The sequence below is a fragment of the Peromyscus californicus genome, unplaced genomic scaffold (genome assembly GCF_007827085.1).
Source record: "Peromyscus californicus insignis strain IS unplaced genomic scaffold, ASM782708v3 Scaffold_24__1_contigs__length_46423439, whole genome shotgun sequence".
NCBI classification, from domain to species: domain Eukaryota; kingdom Metazoa; phylum Chordata; class Mammalia; order Rodentia; family Cricetidae; genus Peromyscus; species Peromyscus californicus.
In genome coordinates this window covers 7,256,942-7,277,856 of record NW_026294535.1, presented here as the reverse complement: position 1 = coordinate 7,277,856, position 20,915 = coordinate 7,256,942, and the positions used below count along the sequence as shown (strand labels likewise).

Sequence of the window (20,915 nt, the reverse complement as noted above, 5' to 3'; positions counted from 1 at the left end):
CACCCAGCTTCCTGTTCTCCCAATTCTCCTCTGTTAGTCCCGCCTATACTTCCTGCCTGGCCACTGACCAATCAGTGATTTATTCATTGACCAAATCGCAACACATTTGACATACAGACCATCCCACAGCATAAATATTAGTCTAAATTTATAAGACTGTTCTGTATATGACATTTAAAATGTCAGCAGTGAGCTGTAACCATTCAGAACAGCGACCTTTGATGTTTCTAATAGAAAATGGGGCCCCACAATGATGATTCTCTAGGGACTGTAAGGAGACAAGTACTACCCAAAGTAGTGCCCTGGAGGAAGGTGAGCAGAGCTCCGCATAGCGGCCAGAGGGAGGAACAGTCGATCCTCCCACCCAAGAGAAGCCGAGACATGACATCCCATGCGGCCAGTCGGAAACGCTGGCGAACCTTTACCAGCCGCAGTAGAAGGCCTTGTATATAATATGAAAAAGCTGCTCTCGACCTTATCCCCAACCCTTTTAGAGAGACCTTTGGCTAAATCTGGACATCTAGCTGTAGGGATTGCCAACCCAAGGTAAAGTAGAGGTAGTAAATCACATGTGGGTACCCAGTTGTCTTTGAAAACATCGTAGACAAGTCTCCCAGAAGTGACTTTGAAATGGAATTGTTTAGGCCACCTCTAGAAAGACCCAGGAGCAACACTCATCCTTGTTTGTTCAGTAGTTAGAGGACCCAGCCGGAGGAAGAAGGGGTCCGGAGCCAGATTGGTCGTGTGAAGATGTCTTTTTTGGTGTTCTAATTATTGTATTGTGTATACATTTTATTCATCCCCCTCCTGTGTGTGTGTGTGTGTGTGTGTGTGTGTGTGTGTGTGTGTGTGTGTGTTTGACAATGCCAAGTATTTTTTGGAAATATCTTTCTAGATGCTCTAAAGTGCCTGACATATTTTATAAGTAGCGAAACAACACATTATGTAAATACGTTTTTGTTAGGATTCATTTGCAATATTGTTTGAGGAGGAATAGCCAAACCCCTCTTGAGTTGACCACATATGGGCCCTGGTTCCCAGGAGAAGGAGTTGCAGAGTTCTAACCATTGTGCTCCATGGGTGGAAAAGAAACCATTGTCCCATTGTGTTTGGCTTTGCTGTGTACACAGTACATGTAAAGGACAAAGGAGTCCTAACTTACACCATCTAGTCGCTCTAGATGGTAAAGAGGTTGCCAGGGTATGACAAAGTAGCGGGAGCAGAACAATACATTTTGTACTTTTTGTGTTAAGATTTTTTCTTTTTGTGTTAAAAAATTTTTATTACTCTTGTTACATGTGTGCCGTTTACTGGACTGCTGTGTACATAGTGGACAACAGTCCTTACTTGAGACATCTGGTCTATCTAGATGTTTAGAAGTGCCCAACGTATGTTAAATGTAGAGGTAGTAAAATATCACTTTGTAAATATCTTTTTGCTGAAATTCATGAACTGCTGCCTTTGGGAGTAGAATTTGAAGCCCTCTGTGAGCAGGACTGTCTGGACTTGCTCAGTGGTTTGGAGGCAGTGCTGGGAGGAAGTGAGGTCATGTGCTAGTGTGTTTATCTGGGACCTTTCAGACGCCATTTCTGTAGATTTGCATTTTTTAATTTATTTCTTTATCATGTACACAGTGATCTGCCTGCATGTTGCCTGCACAACGGAAGAGGGCAGCAGATCTCATTACAGATGGTTGTGAGCCACCATGTGGTTGCTGGGAATTGAACTCAGGACCTCTGGGAGAGCAGCCAATGCCCTTAACCTCTGAGCCATCTCTCCAGTCCTATAGATTTACATTTTGTTTTGCTGGGTGTATACTGTAAATAATGGACAAATCTGTCTGAAGTCTTCAGCTTCTAGTCTCTAGATGTTAACAAGGTTGCCAATCTATGACAAAGTAAAATTAGCACATTGTGTACACTGTTAAAATTTATAGGAAAGATTGTTCTGTAAATGATTTGGGGATATGAGTTTGTTCAACTATTTCTAAGCACTACATATGCCTGTATTTGTCTACTGGTTTGAAGGCAGAGAGGAAGAAGAAAGTGGTGAAAGCCCAGATGGTTGTGTTTAGAAGATACCTCAGATAATAACCTTTGCTTTGCATACAGTTATTTACCAGTGCAGTGTGGACAGCAGATAAGATCTTACATGAAATACCTAGTCTTTCTTGATGTTTAAAAGTGCTTGATACATTTCAAATTAGAAGTAGTAGAATAATATTGGTGTAAATAGTTTTGAAAAACTGGCCCGGCGGTGGTGGTGCATGCCTTTAATCCCAGCACTTGGGAGGCAGAGGCAGGCGGATCTCTGTGAGTTCGAGGCCGGCCTGGTCTACAGAGCGAGATCCAGGAAAGGTGCAAAGCTACACAGAGAAACCCTGTCTCGAAAAATCAAAAAAAAAAAAAAAAAAAAAAAAAAAAAGAAAGAAAGAAAAAGAAAAACTGGAGATACTATGTTTAGAACAGAATTGTTAACCCACCTCTGAGAACAGTACACCAGCTGTACTTACTTGTTCAGTGGATTGAGGAGGTGGATGGGAAGAAACTGCAAAAACTTTCCCTTAGTGTGCTAGACACCTTTAGCTTACCCGTCACCCCATGAGTTAGATACACTTCATTTAACGTTGCTGTTCTGTATATCGTGTACAGTCTGGACAAAGGAATCCTTATTTTATGATCTCTAGTTTCTAGGTGTTGAAGAGGTTGCCAACATATGACAAAGGTAGCATTAGTGAACTAACACATCCTGTATACCCTGTTAAAGTTCATAGCAAGCTTGTCTTCTGTGAAAGTATCCAAGTGACCGGTGCCCGTGTCATGTGATACAGAGGAGGGGCTGGAGAAAATGAAGGACAGAGACCAGAATGCTCTCAGCAGAAGACACTTTGAGATCTAACCATGGTTACATGAGTGTGGTTTCAACACTACTGTGTATATAGGGGACAAATTTATGTCCTCAGCTGAAACATCTAATCCTTCTAGGTGTTTAGAAGTGCACAAAGTATATTAAAGGTAGATGTAGTAAATAATACATGTTGTAAATTCTCATTTAAACTCGTGGTGAAATGCTGTCTTTTGGAAATGGAATGATAAAAACCAGTTCTGAGCAACACAGACTTGTGCTGGTTTGGGAGAGAGGAAGAAAGAAAGCGTATGAAGGAAGAAGCAAAACTTAATAATGTACGTACTAATGTAATGCAAGATTAGCCATTGTCCCTTTTATCTGTGTGTCTTATTTTGTGATATATCGTGGATACAGAAGATAGACAAGTCCAAATATGTAGTGCCCAGTCTTCCTACACGGTAAAGAGGCTGCCAGTGTGCGACCAAGTAGAGTTAGTAAAAAGACATGGCTGAAAGTTGTGTTAAAATTCGTAGGAAAAAAACCTCTTAAAACCACTTAGGAAGTGAAATTTTTTTTTTTTTTGGTTTTTTTTTTTTTTTTTTTTTTGGTTTTTCGAGACAGGGTTTCTCTGTGTAGCTTTGCGCCTTTCCTGGAACTCACTTGGTAGTCCAGGCTGGCCTCGAACTCACAGAGATCCGCCTGGCTCTGCCTCCCGAGTGCTGGGATTAAAGGCGTGCGCCACCACTGCCCGGCTGGAAGTGAAATTGTTAATATCCCCACACAACATGACAGTTACATAAACCTGACCTCTGCGTTAAGAGAGATGGGAGAGGTTCTAGACCAGAATGTTGCTATTTATAAGTCTGTTAGGTTTGTGCAGTTTCTTTACCACACTGCACTGTGCATATGGGGAAACTGGAGTACTACGGAAAACATCTAGTCTTTAGACTTTTAAGCACGTAATAGACTCGATGTGGTAATGCACACCTTTAATCCTAGGCTGAGGCAGGTGGACCTTGTGAGTTCCAGGCCAGCCAGGGCTACACAGACTTTATCTCAAAATAGTAAGAAAATGTGCATAATGGACTGGTAGGGTGGCTCAGCAGGTAGAGACGCTTGCCACCCACCAGGTGATGACTTTGATCTCCAGGATCCACATGATAAAAGGAGAAAACTGATTCACAAATTGTCTTTTAGCCTCCAGACAAGCACAGTAGCATGCATGTGCCCACATGCATATGCTAATTCATAAATGTAAAAAAATGCACAACATGGTAAAAATAAAGGGTTACCAACACCTTTAAAGGGTTGTTATTTCATAGGAATGGTTACACTGGGGAAATGGGATTGTTAAACTTGGTCTTTCTAGAAAGTAACTGCCAATCTCATGTTCCATAATGAGAAGAATCTAAAAGATGTACCCTTCCCATCTCCGGAGACTCTCAAAGCCCAGGAGCACAGACCTGTTTGCATTTTCACGTGCCAACAGATGACCCTCAGATGAAGGCATAGTCCGGCTGACTTTTACACTTCAGGTTATTAAGGGAGGGTAGAGGGAGGAGCAGGTCATAATATTTCCTTAAAGGTGAGGCTTTTCCTGCGGCTTTATTTAACCCAAGTCACATACAAACAATGGTGGGCTGACGAGATGGCTCAATGATTACAACCATTGGCTACTCTTCTAGAGGACCTGGGTTCAATTACCAGCACCCATATGATACTCATAACCTTCTGAAACTCTAGTTCCAAGGCATCTAACACCCTCTTCTGACATCTATGGCCACTCCAGTTCCAAGGCACACATGTGGTGCACAGACATACATGCAGGCAACATATCCATATACATAAAAATACATATATACACATAAAAAGCCAATAGTTTCATAATCAAATTATTGGCCTTCATCATCTGCATACTTCATGGGAAAAGAAATTAGAAATTAAATAAGAAACTGGAAAATATTTTCTCTGAACTCATGGAGGAGAGCTGGATTTCTGGACCTCTTGAATTCTAGGATTAAAGGTGTGCACTAGCACTACACCCATCCCCTATGGCAACCACACCTTAGTTGGTTTTTTATACAACACAACAGCAGTTTGCTACCCTTGACCTTAAACTGCTCTCTTTCCGTAGCCTACCTCTGTTGTACCATTTTTATCTTGCATCTGTGACATTTCACTCTTTTGTAAGGATTCCATTTGTAATTCACATGCTGCTTTTCTTACTTAGTTTACTTAGAACACCTACCTTCTAGCTCCATCTTCACTGAAAATCAATATGCCTTCCCTTTTTGCTATGGTGTTAGGAATCAAACCCAAGGCTCTATTCATGCTCAGCAACTGCCATACCAATGATTTATAACCTCTTTCTTCTTAAAAGCTGAATAATATTTCATCGTATAGTACACATATGTATATGAATGTACATATGTATATACCACAAATTCTTTGTCTAATCATCCACTGACACATTGTCTCACTGTCTAGGATAATGCTACCATGGACATAAGACATAATTGATTTATTTCTATATATCATAACTATGTACACAGATTTGGATGACTGGAACATATAGTATTCTTTTTGGTTTTATGAGGAAAGTCCACATTGTTTTATTCTGCCAGTTCACATTCCCAGCAGTTCTGGGATTCCATTTCTCCACATCATGCTTCTTCATATAAAAAGAAATGGAAACAAACGGGCCTTCTGAGCAGCCTGATTTGGTAAAGTCTCTGCCTTAGATCCCTACTGAGCCTTGCCCCAAGTCCCATTTCTATCTCTCCCTTTTAAGACAGGGTCTTAGTATACAGTTTAGGAGGACCTCAAGTTCACGGTTTTTGTGCCTTGGCTTCCCAAGTGCTGGGAATACAGAGATGACTACAATGCTCAGCCGTGGATACTAAATTTAGGAAATAGTCATGAGGAAAGATTTTCCCATGACTCCATCTCACATATATCCAGCAGGCTCTTGTACAAGAGCACAAGGATATATGTGGAAAGTGTGGTTCTATACTATACAAACCATAGTATACAAACACTATTTATAGGAAATGTACTGTGTGTGCTATACCTACTACACTACATATAGTATTACAGGTACTTATAGCAAGTATGTGCATATATGCACACCCACATGTAGGAAAAATACATTCGCAACACAAACTTAAAAGGAAATATGCCAGTAGTCCTGGCTTAAATGTGTGAAATGTCACAGTGACATTAAAGCAATAGAAGGGAAAATCCAACCTAGGGAAGTTAAACACACCCATGAAAACTCAAGCAATAGATAATCCCACACCAACAAATCCCAAAGAAGGGAAACACAACACTACCACCAAAAAATAACAGGAATTAACAATCACTGGTCATTAATATCCATCAGTATCAATGATCTCAACTCACCTATAAAAAGACACAGGTTAACAGAATGGATATGAAAACAAGATCCATCCTTCTACTGCATACAAGAAACACACCTCGCCGGGCGGTGGTGGCGCACGCCTTTAACCCCAGCACTCGGGAGGCAGAGCCAGGTGGATCTCTGTGAGTTCAAGGCCAGCCTGGGCTACCAAGTGAGTTCCAGGAGAGGCGCAAAGCTGCACGGAGAAACCCTGTCTCGAAAAACCAAAAAAAAAAAAAAAAAAAGAAAGAAAGAAAAGAAACACACCTCAACTTCAAAGACAGATACGACCTCCGAGTAAAAGGCTGGGAAAAAGCTTTCCAATCAAATGAACTTAAGAAGCAAGCTGGTGTAGCCATCCTAATATCTAATAAAATAGATTTCAAACTAAAATCAATTAAAAGAGATCGAGAAGGACATTACATATTTATCACAGGGAAAATCCACCAAGATGAAGTCTCAATTCTAATATTTATGCCCCAAATACAAAGGCATCCACATTTGTAAAAGAAACATTACTAAAGCTTAAATCACACATCAAACCCCACACACTAGTAGTAGGAGACTTCAACACCCCACTCTCACCAATGGACAGGTCTGCCAGACAGAAACTTAACAGAGAAATAAGGGACCTTACAGAAGTTATGACTCAAATGGACTTAATAGATATCTACAGAACACGCCACCCTAACACAAAAGAATATACCTTCTCAGCACCCTATGGAACCTTCTTTAAAATTGACCACATGCTCAGTCACAAAGCAAATCTCAACAGATACAAAAGCATTGGAATAACCTCTTGTATCTTATTGGACCACCATGCCTTAAAGTTAGATTTCAACAATAAAAACTACAGAAAGCCTACAATCTCAGGGAAACTGAATAATGTCCAACTGAAGCACCAATGGGTCAAGGAAGAAATAAAGAAAGAAATTAAAGATTTTCTAGAATTCAATGAAAATGAAAGTACAACATACCCAAACTTATGGATCACTGTGAAAGAGGAAAATTCATAGCTCTAAATGCCCACATAAAGAAGTTGGAAAAATCTCACACTAATGACTTAACAGCACACCTGAAAACTCTAGAACAAAAAGAAACAAACTCACCCAGGAGGAGTAGACACCAGAAAATAATCAAATTGAGGGCTGAAATCAATGAAATAGAAACAAAGAGAACAATACAAAAAATTAATGAAACAAAGAGTTGGTTCTTTGAAAAAATCAACAAGATAGACAAACCCCTATCCAAATTATCCAAAAGGCAGAGAGAGAGCACCCAAATTAACAAAATCAGAAATGAAAAGGGAAATATAACAATAGACAACGAGGAAATCCAGAGAATCATCAGGTCATACTTCAAAAACCTATACTCCATAAAATTGGAAAATCTTAAAAAAATGGACAATTTTCTGGATAGGCACCACATACCAAAGTTAAATCAAGACCAAATAAACTATTTAAATAGGCAAAAAAACCTAAGGAAATAGAAACAATCATTAAAAGTCTCCTAACAAAAAGAAGCCCAAGACCAGAGGTTTCAGAGCAGAATTCTACCAGATTTTCAAAGAAGAGCTAATACCAATACTCTTCAAATTGTTTCACACAATAGAAACAGAAGGAACATTACCAAACTCTTTTTATGAGGCTACAGTTACCCTGATACCCAAACCACACAAAGATGCAACAAAGAAAGAGAATTACAGACCAATCTCCCTCATGAACACTGATGCAAAAATACTCAACAAAATATTGGTAAACCAAATCCAAGAACACATCAAAAAAAATTATCCACCATGACCAAGTAGGCTTGATCCCAGGGATGCAAGGATGGTTCAACATACAAAAATCTGTCAATGTAATGCACCATATAAACAAACTGAAAGAAATAAACATATGATCATCTCATTAGATGCTGAAAAAGCCTTTGACAAAATCCAACACCCCTTCATGATAAAGGTCTTGGAGAGAACAGGAATACAAGGAACATACCTAAATGTAATAAAGGCAATTTACAGCAAGCCAACAGCCAACATCAAATTAAATGGAGAGAAACTCAAAGCGATTCCACTAAAATCCACTCTCCCCATATTTATTCAACATAGTACTTGAAGTTCTAGCTAGAGCAATAAGACAACAAAATGAGATCAAGGGGATACAAATTGGAAAGGAAGAAGTCAAACTATCACTATTTGCAGATGATATAATAGTATACATAAGTGACCCCAAAAATTCTACCAGGGAACTCCTATAGCTGATAAACTCCTTCAGTGGCAGGATGGAAGATCAACTCAAAAAAATCAGTAGCCCTCCTATATACAAATGACAAAGGGGCTGAGAAAGAAATCAGAGAAACATCACCCTTTACAATAGCCACAAATAATATAAAATATCTTGGAATAACACTAACTGAACAAGTGAATGACTGGTATGATAACAACTTTAAGTCTCTAAAGAAAGAAATTGAAGAAGATATCAGAATATGGAAGGATCTCCCATGCTCATGGATAGGTAGGATTAACATAGTAAAAATGACAATCTTACCAAAAGCAATCTACAGATTCAATGCAATCCCCATCAAAATCCCAAAACAATTCTTCACAGACTTGGAAAGAACAATACTCAACTTCATATGGAAAAACAAAAAACCCAGGATTGCTAAAAGAATCCTGTATAATAAAGCAACCTCTGGAGGCATCACCATCCCTGACCTCAAGCTCCACTATAGAGCTATAGTAATAAAAACAGCTTGGTACTGGCATAAAAACTGACATATTCACCAATGGAATCAAATTGAAGACCCTGACATTAATCTGCACACATATGAACACCTGATTTTTGACAAAGAGGCCAAAACTATACAATGGAAAAAAGAAAGTATCTTCAACAAATGGTGCTGGCATAACTGGATGTCAAAATGTAGAAGACTGCAAATAGATCCATATCTGTCATCATGCACAAAACTCAAGTCCAAGTGGATCAAAGACCTCAACATAAATCCAGTTACACTGAACCTGATAGAAGAGAAAGTAGGAAATACTCTTGAATGCATTGGCACAGAAGACCACTTCCTAAATATAACACTGGTATCATAGACACTGAGAACAACAACTAATAAATGGGACCTCTTGAAACTGAGAAGCTTTTGTAGGGCAAAGGACATGGTGGCACCCAACGTGGGGCAAGAGTTTCCACCTAAAACCTGACTAAAAAGATTCTAAAACAGAGCTAAAAACAGTTCCTAGTTGTCTCTTTCAAGTTAGAGGCAGCCTGTGTGTTTGAGCTACTATCTACTATGACAGGTTCCTGGTGCACTCGACCTGCCGTATGGCGGGAATGAGGCCTTATGCAAGTGGCACATTAAGCTGCGTGGTGGATTTAGCCTTTGCTAGTACAAAACAAAAAAAGAGGTTTCTGGGCTACACGCTGCTTTGATAGAAGCATAGACCCACTATTTCTGAGAGTTGATGGCTCCCAGAGCTGGCAGAAAATGTACCACCGCCATATTGGAAAGCTGAAGTGGGTGGAGCCAGCAGCCACAGCACCGTTTCAGTCTTGGAATGCTGCAGTTTAAAGCAATAGGCTCAAGGTAATATAAAAAAATAAGCCACATAAAGATGATTACCACACAGAGAATCTGGATTATATTTTCTTTGATATTCGTAACTGAAGAAAAACATTTGATTACAAAAGCTGTTGAGTTATGCCAAAATGTATATTTTAAAGGTACCTTGACTTCAAAAATTGGATGTAAGGATATGTTTCTTTGGAAAGGAGGCTCTGCTTTTGTTTCCACGGAAAGCAAGAGGCTATGGATTTGTTCCAGATTAAGATACATCAGGTTTGACCAGCCAAGCCCCCCTGAAAGGTCTCCAATGACACCAAGGCCCAGATGATCCAACATCCAGAACCATTTCAGACGATACACCCTCACGGACTACTCCATAATCCTAAAATTTTCTTTGTGTCCCCATAAGATACAGCGTCCCCCTCCAGCAGGAAGTAGTAAGAGAAGCTACGCCCAAATTCCCAAATATACCAAGCTGGCTTTGGAGAAATGTAAAAGTTAAAACCTTCCTTTGGAAAAAAAAAAGAAAGAAAAGGGGAAGTGCTGTGGGATGTTCTGTATGGCAAATGTTTTGCTCTGATTGGATAGTAAATAAAACACTGATTGGCCAGTAGTCAGGCAGGAGGAAGTATAGGCGGGACAAGGAGGAGAAGAATTCTGGGAAGTGGAAGACTGAGTCAGAGAGACCTGGCAGCCACCGCCATGACAAGCAAGATGTAAGGTACTGGTAAGCCATGAGCCACGTGGCAACTTATAGATTAATAGAAATGGGTTATTTTAAGATAGAAGAAGTAGATAACAAGAAGCCTGCCATGGCCATACAGTTTATAAGTAATATAAGTGTCTGAGTGATTATTTTATACATGGGTTGTGGGACTGAAGGGCTTGGTGGGACCTAGAGAGAAGCACTCCAACATGGTCAATAAGACAAAAAGACAGCCTACAGAATGGAAAAATCTTCACCAACCTCACATCTGACAGAGGGTGATCTCCAAAGTATATAAAGAACTCAAGAAACTATACATCAAAATACTGAACAATTCAATTAAAAAATGGGCTACAGAACTAAACAGAGAATTCTCAAAAGAAGAATCTCAAATGGCTGAAAGACATTTAAGGAAATGCTCAACATCCTTAGTCAACAGAGAAATGCAAATTAAAATGACTCTGAGATACCACTTTATACCAGTCAGAATAACTAAGATCAAAAACTCTGATGACAGTCTATGTTGGAGAGGATGTGGAGCAAGGGGAACACTCCTCCACTGTTGGTGGGAATGCAAACTTGTACAACCACTCTGGAAATCAGTATGGTGGTTTCTCAGAAAATTGGGAATTGATCTACCTCAAGACTCAGCCATACCACTCTTGGGCATATACCCAAGGAATGCTCAATCATACCACAAAGATACATGCTCAACTATGTTCATAGCAGCACTATTTGTACTAGCCAGAACCTGGAAACAACCTAGATGCCTGTCAACTGAAGAATGGATTAAGAAAATGTGGTAGATATACACAATGGAGTACTACTCAGCAGAGAAAAACAATGACAGCATGAAATTTGTAGGCAAATAGATGGAACTAGAAAAAAATCATCCTGAGTGAGGTAACCCAGACTCAGAAGGACAAACATGGTATGTACTCACTCATAAGTGGATACTAGATATAAAGCAAAGAACAATCAGACTACAGCCCACAGATCCAGGGAGGCTACCTAGCAGGGGGGACCCTAAGATAACTGTGGCTTATAATAAGTTTTGGTTTTGCCCAATCACTGGGCAAGACTCAGTGAAACATTTCACTATTTAGGACTAGATATTGTACTGTATCAAGCTGATGAAAGAAAATGCTGGTTGTACTTTCAAGAGGGGAGACTAAAATCTTTTTAGACTATGGATTAGCCTATAGAAAAATGTCTCCTGTAAATCAAACAGTGAAGGGGAAGATGAATAGGAATCCCACTTACAAAACTTAAGCAAAACACAGCTCTCTGAACAGATAAGGACGGGTTTCTTCTGTATCCCAGAACCTAATCAATATTAATATGTATAATTCAGCTATTATTTGGCTTAAAAGGACTTAATGGGAAATGTTATCATTTTTTACTATTTTCCACAGAGAAAGTATTTTTCCAGTTTCAAACAACTCTGGACTTCAGAATTATAACCTGTTTTTATGTTAAAAAAAAACATTTAAGTGGAAAATGCTGAAGGATCACTGAACTTGATGTTGTGTTTACATATCTATATCTGTATAAAATAATGATTATAAATGTTTAAAAAGGAGAGTGCAAATGTGAATTTAACAAGAAGTTGCAGATTTTCAACACCGTACACAAACTCTTTTGTTACAAATAAATATTTATGCTTCAAAAAAAAAAAAAGAATTGTCTCCACAAATCCCTCTGCTCAGGTTTAGGGAACCCTGGAAGAAGAGGTGGAAAGATTACAAGAGCCAGTGGGGTTGGAAGACAACAAGGGAGCAAGGCTTTCTAGACACGACACAAGACCAAGACCAAAAAAATAAAAATAAAAATAAAAATAAAATAAAATAAAAACTGAGCTTGCAGAGTGGCAGGCACCTCCTCTAGCCTCCTCGGTGTCGGGGTGCTTGACCTAGTCCTTGCCGCATGTGGCTTGAACTGCTTCGATAAACCTTGCTTTTGCATTTCAGTGAGTTCGTGTCTCTGGTGGTCTCTTTGGGGGTCTCGAGCCCAGGGCACAACAGCACTATCTACAATTAGTAACTATAAAATATAAAATAAGCTGGGCGGTGGTAATGGTGGCAGCGGCGGCAGTGGCACAGGCACACACCTTTAATCCCAGCACTTGGGAGGCAGAGCCAGGAGGATCTCTGTGAGTTTGAGGCCAGCCTGGGCTACAGAGCGAGATCCAGGACAGGCCCAACGCCACACAGAGAAACCCTATGTATATAAAATATAAAATAGTTTTCTCCAACAGAGTCTCACTGGGTATACACACAACTCTTAAAGGACAGGTCCCTTGCCCAGCAGTAAATGCCAACACAAAATGAATTCAATATTAATTTGGAAGGGTTTTGTCTCATAGTACTCTGCCTGGGCATTTTTTTTAACCTTACAGGTCTTTTAACTATATGTTATAGTCTCTGATTTTGTGTCTTTATGGGATTTCTTGTTCCTCTGTGTGTCTCAGTGTCTGTAATGTTTCTTTCCTTTTTAAAAATAATTTATTTTTATTTTATATTCACTGGTGTTTTGCCTGCATGTCTGTGTGAGGGTCTCAGAATCCCTGGAACTGGAATTATAGATAGTAGTGAGCTGCCTTGTGGGTGCTGGGAATTGAACCTGAGTCCTCTGGAAAAGCAGCTGCTGCTGAGTCATCTTTTTTCCAGCCCTATTTTTTTAGTTTTTGTTTGTTTGTTTGTTTGTTTGTTTTTGTTTTGAGGCAGGTTTTTTGTGTGTGTGTGTAGCCTTGGCTGTCCTAGAACTCTTTCTGTAGACCAGGCTGGCCTTGAACTCACTGAGATTTGCCTGCCTCTGCCTCCTGAGTGCTGGGATTAAGAGCGTTCGACACACTACCAAGCCCTACGTTTGCTTGCTTGTTTTTTGCTATTCTTGTTGCTTTCTAATGAAAGAGCAGGAAAGGGTGTGGATTTGATTGGGTTGGGGTAATCTGGGAGACAGGAAACCATACTCAGTATAAAATGATTGAAAAAAAAATTTATTATCAGCCAGGTGTGGTGGCACACGCCTTTAATCGCAGATCCAGGAAGGCAGAGGCAGGCAGATCTCTGAGTTTGAGGCTAGCCTGGTCTACAAAGGGAGTTCCAGGCAGAGCCAGGTCTATCCAGAGAAACTCTACTTGAAAAACAAAAGCAGGCCGGGCAGTGGTGGCACACGCCTTTAATTCCAGCACTCGGGAGGCAGAGCCAGGTGGATCTCTGTGAGTTTGAGGCCAGCCTGGGCTACAGAGTGAGTTCCAGGAAAGGCACAAAGCTACACAAAGAAACCCTGTCTCGAAAAAACCAAAAAAAAAAAAAAAAAAAAAAAAAAAGAAAGAAAAGAAAAAAAGAAAAACAAACAAAAAAACCCAAAACAAATGTAGAGAGAGAAATCTAATTTCAACGTTAAAAAAGAACATTACTTCCCAACTAATCCATTTTTACTGAAATATAGAGTTGCCATTCACACATTACTGGAACAAATACTGTCTTCATGGGGGTGAAAGGTCTCAACTAGTAAAGGCAGTAAACCTAACAACCTGAGTTTGATCTCTGCAACCCATGTGTTGAAAGAGAACCAACTCCTCAAAGTTTTACTCACAAGTACATTCGTGAGTGTGTGCATGTGCGAGTGCGTGGCAGGGGGGACGGGATACTGGAGGAGGGAGGGGTTGAGGAAAAGGAAGGTCTGGGAGGGATATATGTTCAACATATAATATCTATGTATGAAAACATACATCAGTAAATTAATTGTTAAATAATGCTTTTATGTTTGAAAATTTTACTTGTATTTTTTTCAATACTTGTATTTACTTGTATTATGCATAGGTGTGTGCATCTGTGTGTAAGTGTGCTTGAATGAGTGCAGGGGCTCTTGGAGGCCAGAGATGTCAGATCCCCCAAAGCTGTGGTTACAGATAGTCGAGAGCGACTTGATTTGGGTGCCAGGAACCAAACCCTGGCCCTCTGGAAGGGCAGCAAGTGCTTTTAACAGATGAGCCGTCTCTGCAGTCCCATCATTAACGACTTGAAAAAAAATATATGGCTGCAGTTTAGCTCCTAGGGAAGAGTCAGCTCAGGAAGATGGGACACAATCACACTTCACAATTCAGAACCCAGGAAATCATCGGGCTTCTGCAACCTCCGCAGGACCAGAGTTCTAGGGCTGGCTTCTCTGTGCAGGACCATAGTTATAGGGCTGGCCTATATCAGAGCTAGATGCCCCCTAGCTGGCCCTGCATGGGATGTGTGCATAGTAATGACAGGTACATAGAACCTATAGAGGATACGTGCCCAGTGTGAGTGATGGAGAAGTACCAGCTGCAGCAAAGGAAGATTGGGATCTGGTTTGTGGCCTTGCGGCATGCTGCTTGTCTTGCCGCTAACATCCCCCCTCAGGCCCTAGGGGAAAGTGTGCTCTCCTTCTGCACTATCTCAGTAAAAGCTCCAGGGCATGGGCCCCTCTCACGTCCTCCTCGATCAAGAGATAAAGACTCAAAGTCAGGTGGCTTGGTGAAAAGATTCCCAGGTAGATTGAGATAGACCTGGTTTGAAAACCTTTGCCTCAGCCAGGCGGTGGTGGTGCACGCCTTTAACCCCAGCACTCCGGAGGCAGAGCCAGGAGGATCTCTGTGAGTTCGAGGCCAGCCTGGGCTACCAAGCGAGTTCCAGGAAAGGCGCAAAGCTACACAGAGAAACCCTGTCTTGAAAACCCCCCCACCAAAAAAAATAAAATCAAATAAATAAAATAAAAACTGAGCTTGCAGAGTGGCGGGCACCTCCTCTAGCCTCCCTGGTGTCGGGGTGCTTGAACTAGTCCTTGCTGCGTGCGGTTCGTGTCTCTGGTGGTCTCTTTGGGGGTCTCGAGCCCAGGGCACAACAGCACTATCTACAATTAGTAACTATAAAATATAAAATAAGCTGGGCGGTGGTGCCGGTGCCGGCGGTGGTGCTGGTGGCGGCAGTGGCGCACACCTTTAATCCCAGCACTTGGGAGGCAGAGCCAGGCAGATCTCTGTGAGTTTGAGGCCAGCCTGGGCTACAGAGCGAGATCCAGGAAAAGTGCAAAACTACACAGAGAAACCCTGTCCCGAAAAACCAAAAAAAAAGAAAACCTTTGCCTCTGGCTGGATGACCTTCAGTGTGTGACCTGTTTCCTTGGTTGAAAAGTGGTAATAATTGAAAGAATAAACAAACAAACAAATAAACAAATAAATAGCCCAGCATTTGGTGAATGTTTCCCAAATACATTGAATGAATCCTCAAGAGCAAACTGCAACCACATACTTTTAATTCCAGCACTCAGGAGGCAGAGGCAGGTGAATCTCTGTGAGTTCGAGGCCAGCCTGGTCTACAAAGTGAGTTTTAGAACAGGCTCCAAAGCTACACAGAAATCTTGTCTCAAAAAAACCAAAGTGGGGGAAAAAAAGAAAATAAATGACATAATAACTCTATGGGAAACTAAAATTTTACAAAGGAGAAATAAAGACTAAGCTCGTTGGTCAAGTTTATGCAGTAAGGAGCTATGAAGCCACAAAGACAGAGAAACACTACCTCACAGCGCTATAGTTAGGTTTAGATGATGGCTTATGAGGAAGAAGTAAATGTAGAAGAATAACATGAGAGAGAAGGTGTAGATGGAATTATGGGGTAAGAAGGTTTTCACATTGAATATGAATTAGTATAACAGTAATTCCAGAGTATGTTGAGTTAAGAATGCAGGACTTGCACTCCAGAGGCAGAGGCAGGCAGATCTCTGAGTTCAAGGCCAGCCTGGTCTACAGAGCAAATTCCAGGACAGCCAAGGTTACACAGAGAAACCTTGTCTTCAAAAAAAAATAAATAAATAAATTTGCCGGGCGGTGGTGGCACACGCCTTTAATCCCAGCACTCAAGAGGCACAGCCAGGCGGATCTCTGTGAGTTCGAGGCCAGCCTGGGCTACCAAGTGAGTTCCAGGAGAGGCGCAAAGCTACACAGAGAAACCCTGTCTCGAAAAACCAAAAAAAAAAAAAAAAAAATTTAAAAATGGGGCTGGAGAGATGGCTCAGTGGTTAAGAGCACTGACTGCCTTACCAGAGGACCTGGGTTCAATTCCCAGCATCTACGTGGTAGCTTACAACTTCTGTAACTCTGGTTCCAGGGGATCCAACACCGAACACAGACATACATGCCAAACATGCAAACAAAACACCAATACATGTAAAATAAAAATAAATAAGTCGGAGTTGGGGATTTAGCTCAGTGGTAGAGCGCTTGCCTAGCAAGCACAAGGCCCTGGGTTCGATCCTCAGCTCCCAATAAATAAATAAAAAATTAATAAATCATTAAGAAGATTTCAAAAAAAAAAAAGAAAAATGCCAATTATTTTAGTCTATTCTTTTCCAAATGCACTTTCTAACTTTTTTGTTTTTAAAATAGCTTATTGGAAGACAAAAAGACAGCCAACAGAATGAGAAAAGACCTTCACCAACCCCACATCTGAAAGAGGATTGATCTCCGAAGTATATAAAGAACTCAAGAAACTAGACATCAAAATACTGAACAGGGGTTGGGGATTTAGCTCAGTGGTAGAGCGCTTGCTTAGCAAGCACAAGACCCTGGGTTCGGTCCTCAGCTCCAGAAGGAAAAAAAAAAAGAAAAAGAAAAGAAAAAAAAAATGCTAAACAATCCAATTAAAAAATGGGCTAAAGAACTAAACAGAATTCTCAAAAGAAGAATCACAAATGGCTGAAAGACATTTTAAGAAATGCTCAACATCCTTAATCATCAGAGAAATGCAAATCAAAATGACTCTGAGATACCACCTTACACCTGTCAGAATGGCTATGATCAAAAACACCAATGACAGTCAATGTTGGAGAGGATGTGAAGCAAAGGGAACACTCCTCCACTGTTGGTGGGTGGGAATGAAAACTTGTACAACCACTGTGGAAATCAGTAGGGTGGTTTCTCAGAAAATTGGGAATTGATCTACCTCAAGACCCAGCCATATCACTCTTGGGCATATACCCAAGGAATGCTCAATCATACCATAAAGATACATGCTCAACTATGTTTATAGCAACACTATTTGTACTAGCCAGAACCTGGAAACAACCTAGATGCCTGTCAACTGAAGAATGGATTAAGAAAATGTGGTTCATATACACAATGGAGTACTACTCAGCAGAGAAAAACAATGACAGCATGAAATTTGTAGGCAAATGGATGGAACTAGAAAAAATCATCCTGAGTGAGGTCACCCAGACCCAGAAGGACAAACATGGTATGTACTCACTCATAAGTGGATACTAGATATAAAGCAAAGAACAATCAGACTGTAACCCACAGAACCAGAGAGGCTATATTTATAACATGGGGGACCCTAGGATGACTGTGGCTTATAATAAGTTTTGGTTTTACTCAATCACTGGGCAAGCCTCAAACATTTCACTATTAGGATAAGAATTTGTACTGTATCAAACTGATGAAAGGAAAATAAATAGATAAATAAAAATGGGGGAAAGTAGCTTATTGGAACCAATATTATTATTGTATTTGCACTTAATTTTCGTTCTCATCTAGTTGTTCATTTTCTGACTGTATAGAAGAAACTTTGTTATATAATAAATTAAATATCTAAATGGCAAAAAATAAGAGCCAGGTGGATCTCCATGAGTTCGAGGCCAGCCTGGGCTACAGAGTGAGTTCCAGGACAGGCACAAAGCTACAGAGAGAAACCTTGTCTCAAAAAAACAAACAAACAAACAATAAATGGCAAAAAATAAAATACAATAAACTTACTTTCCCTTCAAAGATTAAAAAAAAAAAAAGAACCAGCTCTTTAACCATCTAACTATTTATTTAACTAGAAATTGGGGCTTGAACTTAGTCCTCCTTTGCCTGGCTTCTGCGGTTCCCTGTTCTCAGAAAATGCAGTCTTCCACCTGAAGAACAGCACCATCTGATTTTAGACACCCTAAAGCACATCTGTTGCTTAAGATTTTCCAAAATAATTTCTGTTGCCACTGCACTGCGGACAGTGAACTTCTGCAAAAGAGAGTCTGTCGCTCGGGGAGCCTCTCTGGGCAGCCCTTGACGGGCTATTCAGCTCTCTTCTGAACTTCAGGACAATATTGGCACCTGGACCAGACTCCTGAAGAAAAACCCTGCTTTGTGTGTTCGAGGCAGCCATGTCTCAGAGGCAGCCGTCCCCCAGGACAGGCCTTGCATATTATGCACAACATAGCCAGATTTGCTATTTCATTTTGGTCTGGTGACAGGGTCTCTGTATCCTAGGAAGGGTTCCAGGACTGCAGTTAAAGGGTTCACCTAAAATGGTGTGGCAAAGTCGATCATGGTAGCCAAAAACAAAAACAAAACAAAACAAAACAAAACACAAAACAAAAAAACAAAACCAGCAAATACTTGACAACTACTTTTCAACTACACAGGAGCCTCTGCAGGAAGGATTGTGAGTTCAAAGCAACTGGGTACCATAGCAAGTCCTCAACTTAAAAATAAGGAAAAGAGAGAACAGAAAGTAGTAGGTGCCTGAGGGCGTTTTCCTGGGGAAAGACCTCCAAGCTTCCATCAGATTCTGGAAGAATAAGATTTTTTTTCAAGGAATAGCCTTGACTAGAACATAAACAGCACACTCACTAAGATCAACGATTAATAAATGGGACCTCATATAACTGAAAATCTTCAGTAAAGCAAAGGATACGGTCAAAAGGACAGAATAGCAGTCTACAGAATAGGAAAAGATCTTCACCAACCCCAGATCCGACAGAGGGCTGATCTCCAAAATATATAAAGAACTCAAGAAACTAGACATCAAAACAGCAACTAATCCAATTTAAAAAATGGGGTACAGATCTAAATAGAGACTTATCAACAGAGGACTCTCAAATGGCTGAGACGCACTTAAGAAGATGTCCAACATCCTTAGCCCTGAGGGAAATGCAAATCAAAATGACTCTGAGATTCCATTTTATACCTGTCAGGATGGCTAAGATCAAAAACACAAATGACAGTTCATACTGGTGAGGATGAGGAGCAAGAGGAACACTCCTCCACTGCTGGTGGGAATGAAAACTTGTACAGCCACTTTGGAAATGAATATGGCGGTTTCTCAGAAAACTGGGAATTGAGCTATCTTAAGACTCAGCTATACCACTCTTGGGCATATTTCCAAAGGATACTCAATCATACCACAAGGACACTTGCTCAGCTATGTTCATATCAGCTTTATTCATAATAGCCAGAACCTGGAAACAACCTAGATGTCCCTCAATCAAAAAATGGGAATAGAAAAAGAAAATGTGGTACATTTGCACAATGAAGTATTATGCAGCTGTTAAAAATAATGACATCATGAAATTTGTAGGCAAATGGATGGAACTAGAAAAGATCATCCTGAGTGAGGTAACCCAGACCCAGAAAGACAAACATGGTATGTACTCACTCATCAGTGGATATTAGCTGTAAAGGAAAGGATAACCATGCTACAATCCACAGACCCAGAGAAGCTAAGTAACAAGGAAGGCTCCAGGGGTGGGTGACACGTGAATCTCACTGTGAAGGGGAAATATAGTAGACATCACAGGTGGAAAGAGGGGTCCGGATGGGGGCTGGCATGGGAGGGACCAGGTTAGGGGAGGATGGAGGGAGAGAGTAATGGGAGAGACAACTGGATTCAGGGCCATCTCTGGGATGAGCTAGAAGCCTAGTGCAGTGGAAACTCCCAGGATTCTATGAGGGGGACCCTAGCTAAGACTCCTAGAAATGGGGGATACAGAGCCTGAACCGGCCATCTCCTGTAACCAGGCAATACTTCCAGTGGAGGAATTGGGACCCCAACCCAGCCACAAACTCTTTGACCTTCAATTTGCCCTGCCTGAAAAATGTGCTGGGGTGAAGGTGGCACAGAAATCATGGAACTAGCCAATCAATGGCTCCTCCAGCCTGAGACCCATGCCACAAGCTGCCTGGAGGGCCAGGGCCCAGAGACTGGATAGCTCAGAGACCTAGGATGGAACCTAATATGACTGACGATGTCTTAATGATATTCTGATTTACTCACAGATTGTTGCCTAGCCCAACGGTTATTAGAGAGGCTTCGTCCAGTAAGTGATGGACACAGAAACGAAGACCCACAGCCAAACATTAGGCAGACCTCAGGGAATCCTGTGGAAGAGAGGGAAGAAGGATTGTGGGAGCCAGAAGGGCCAAGGACAACACAAGGAAATCCACAGAATCAGCTAACCTGGACTCATAGGGGCTTACAGGGACTAGCCCACCAACCAGAGCAAGCGCCTGCATGGGACTGACCTAGGCCCTCTGGACATATGTTACAGTTGTGTAGCTTGGTCTTCTTGTGAGACTCCCAACAGTGGGATCAGGGCTGTCTCTGA

The 20,915-nt window shown here is 41.0% G+C and overlaps 1 non-coding gene across 1 annotated transcript; it reads left to right on the top strand.

The window, feature by feature from the left end:
• The first annotated feature begins 16,744 nt into the window (after positions 1-16,744).
• Trnaa-agc (transfer RNA alanine (anticodon AGC)) lies at positions 16,745-16,820 on the top strand. Its single transcript has one exon. It is a non-coding gene; the product is annotated as a tRNA-Ala (tRNA).
• Positions 16,821-20,915: the final 4,095 nt, after the last annotated feature.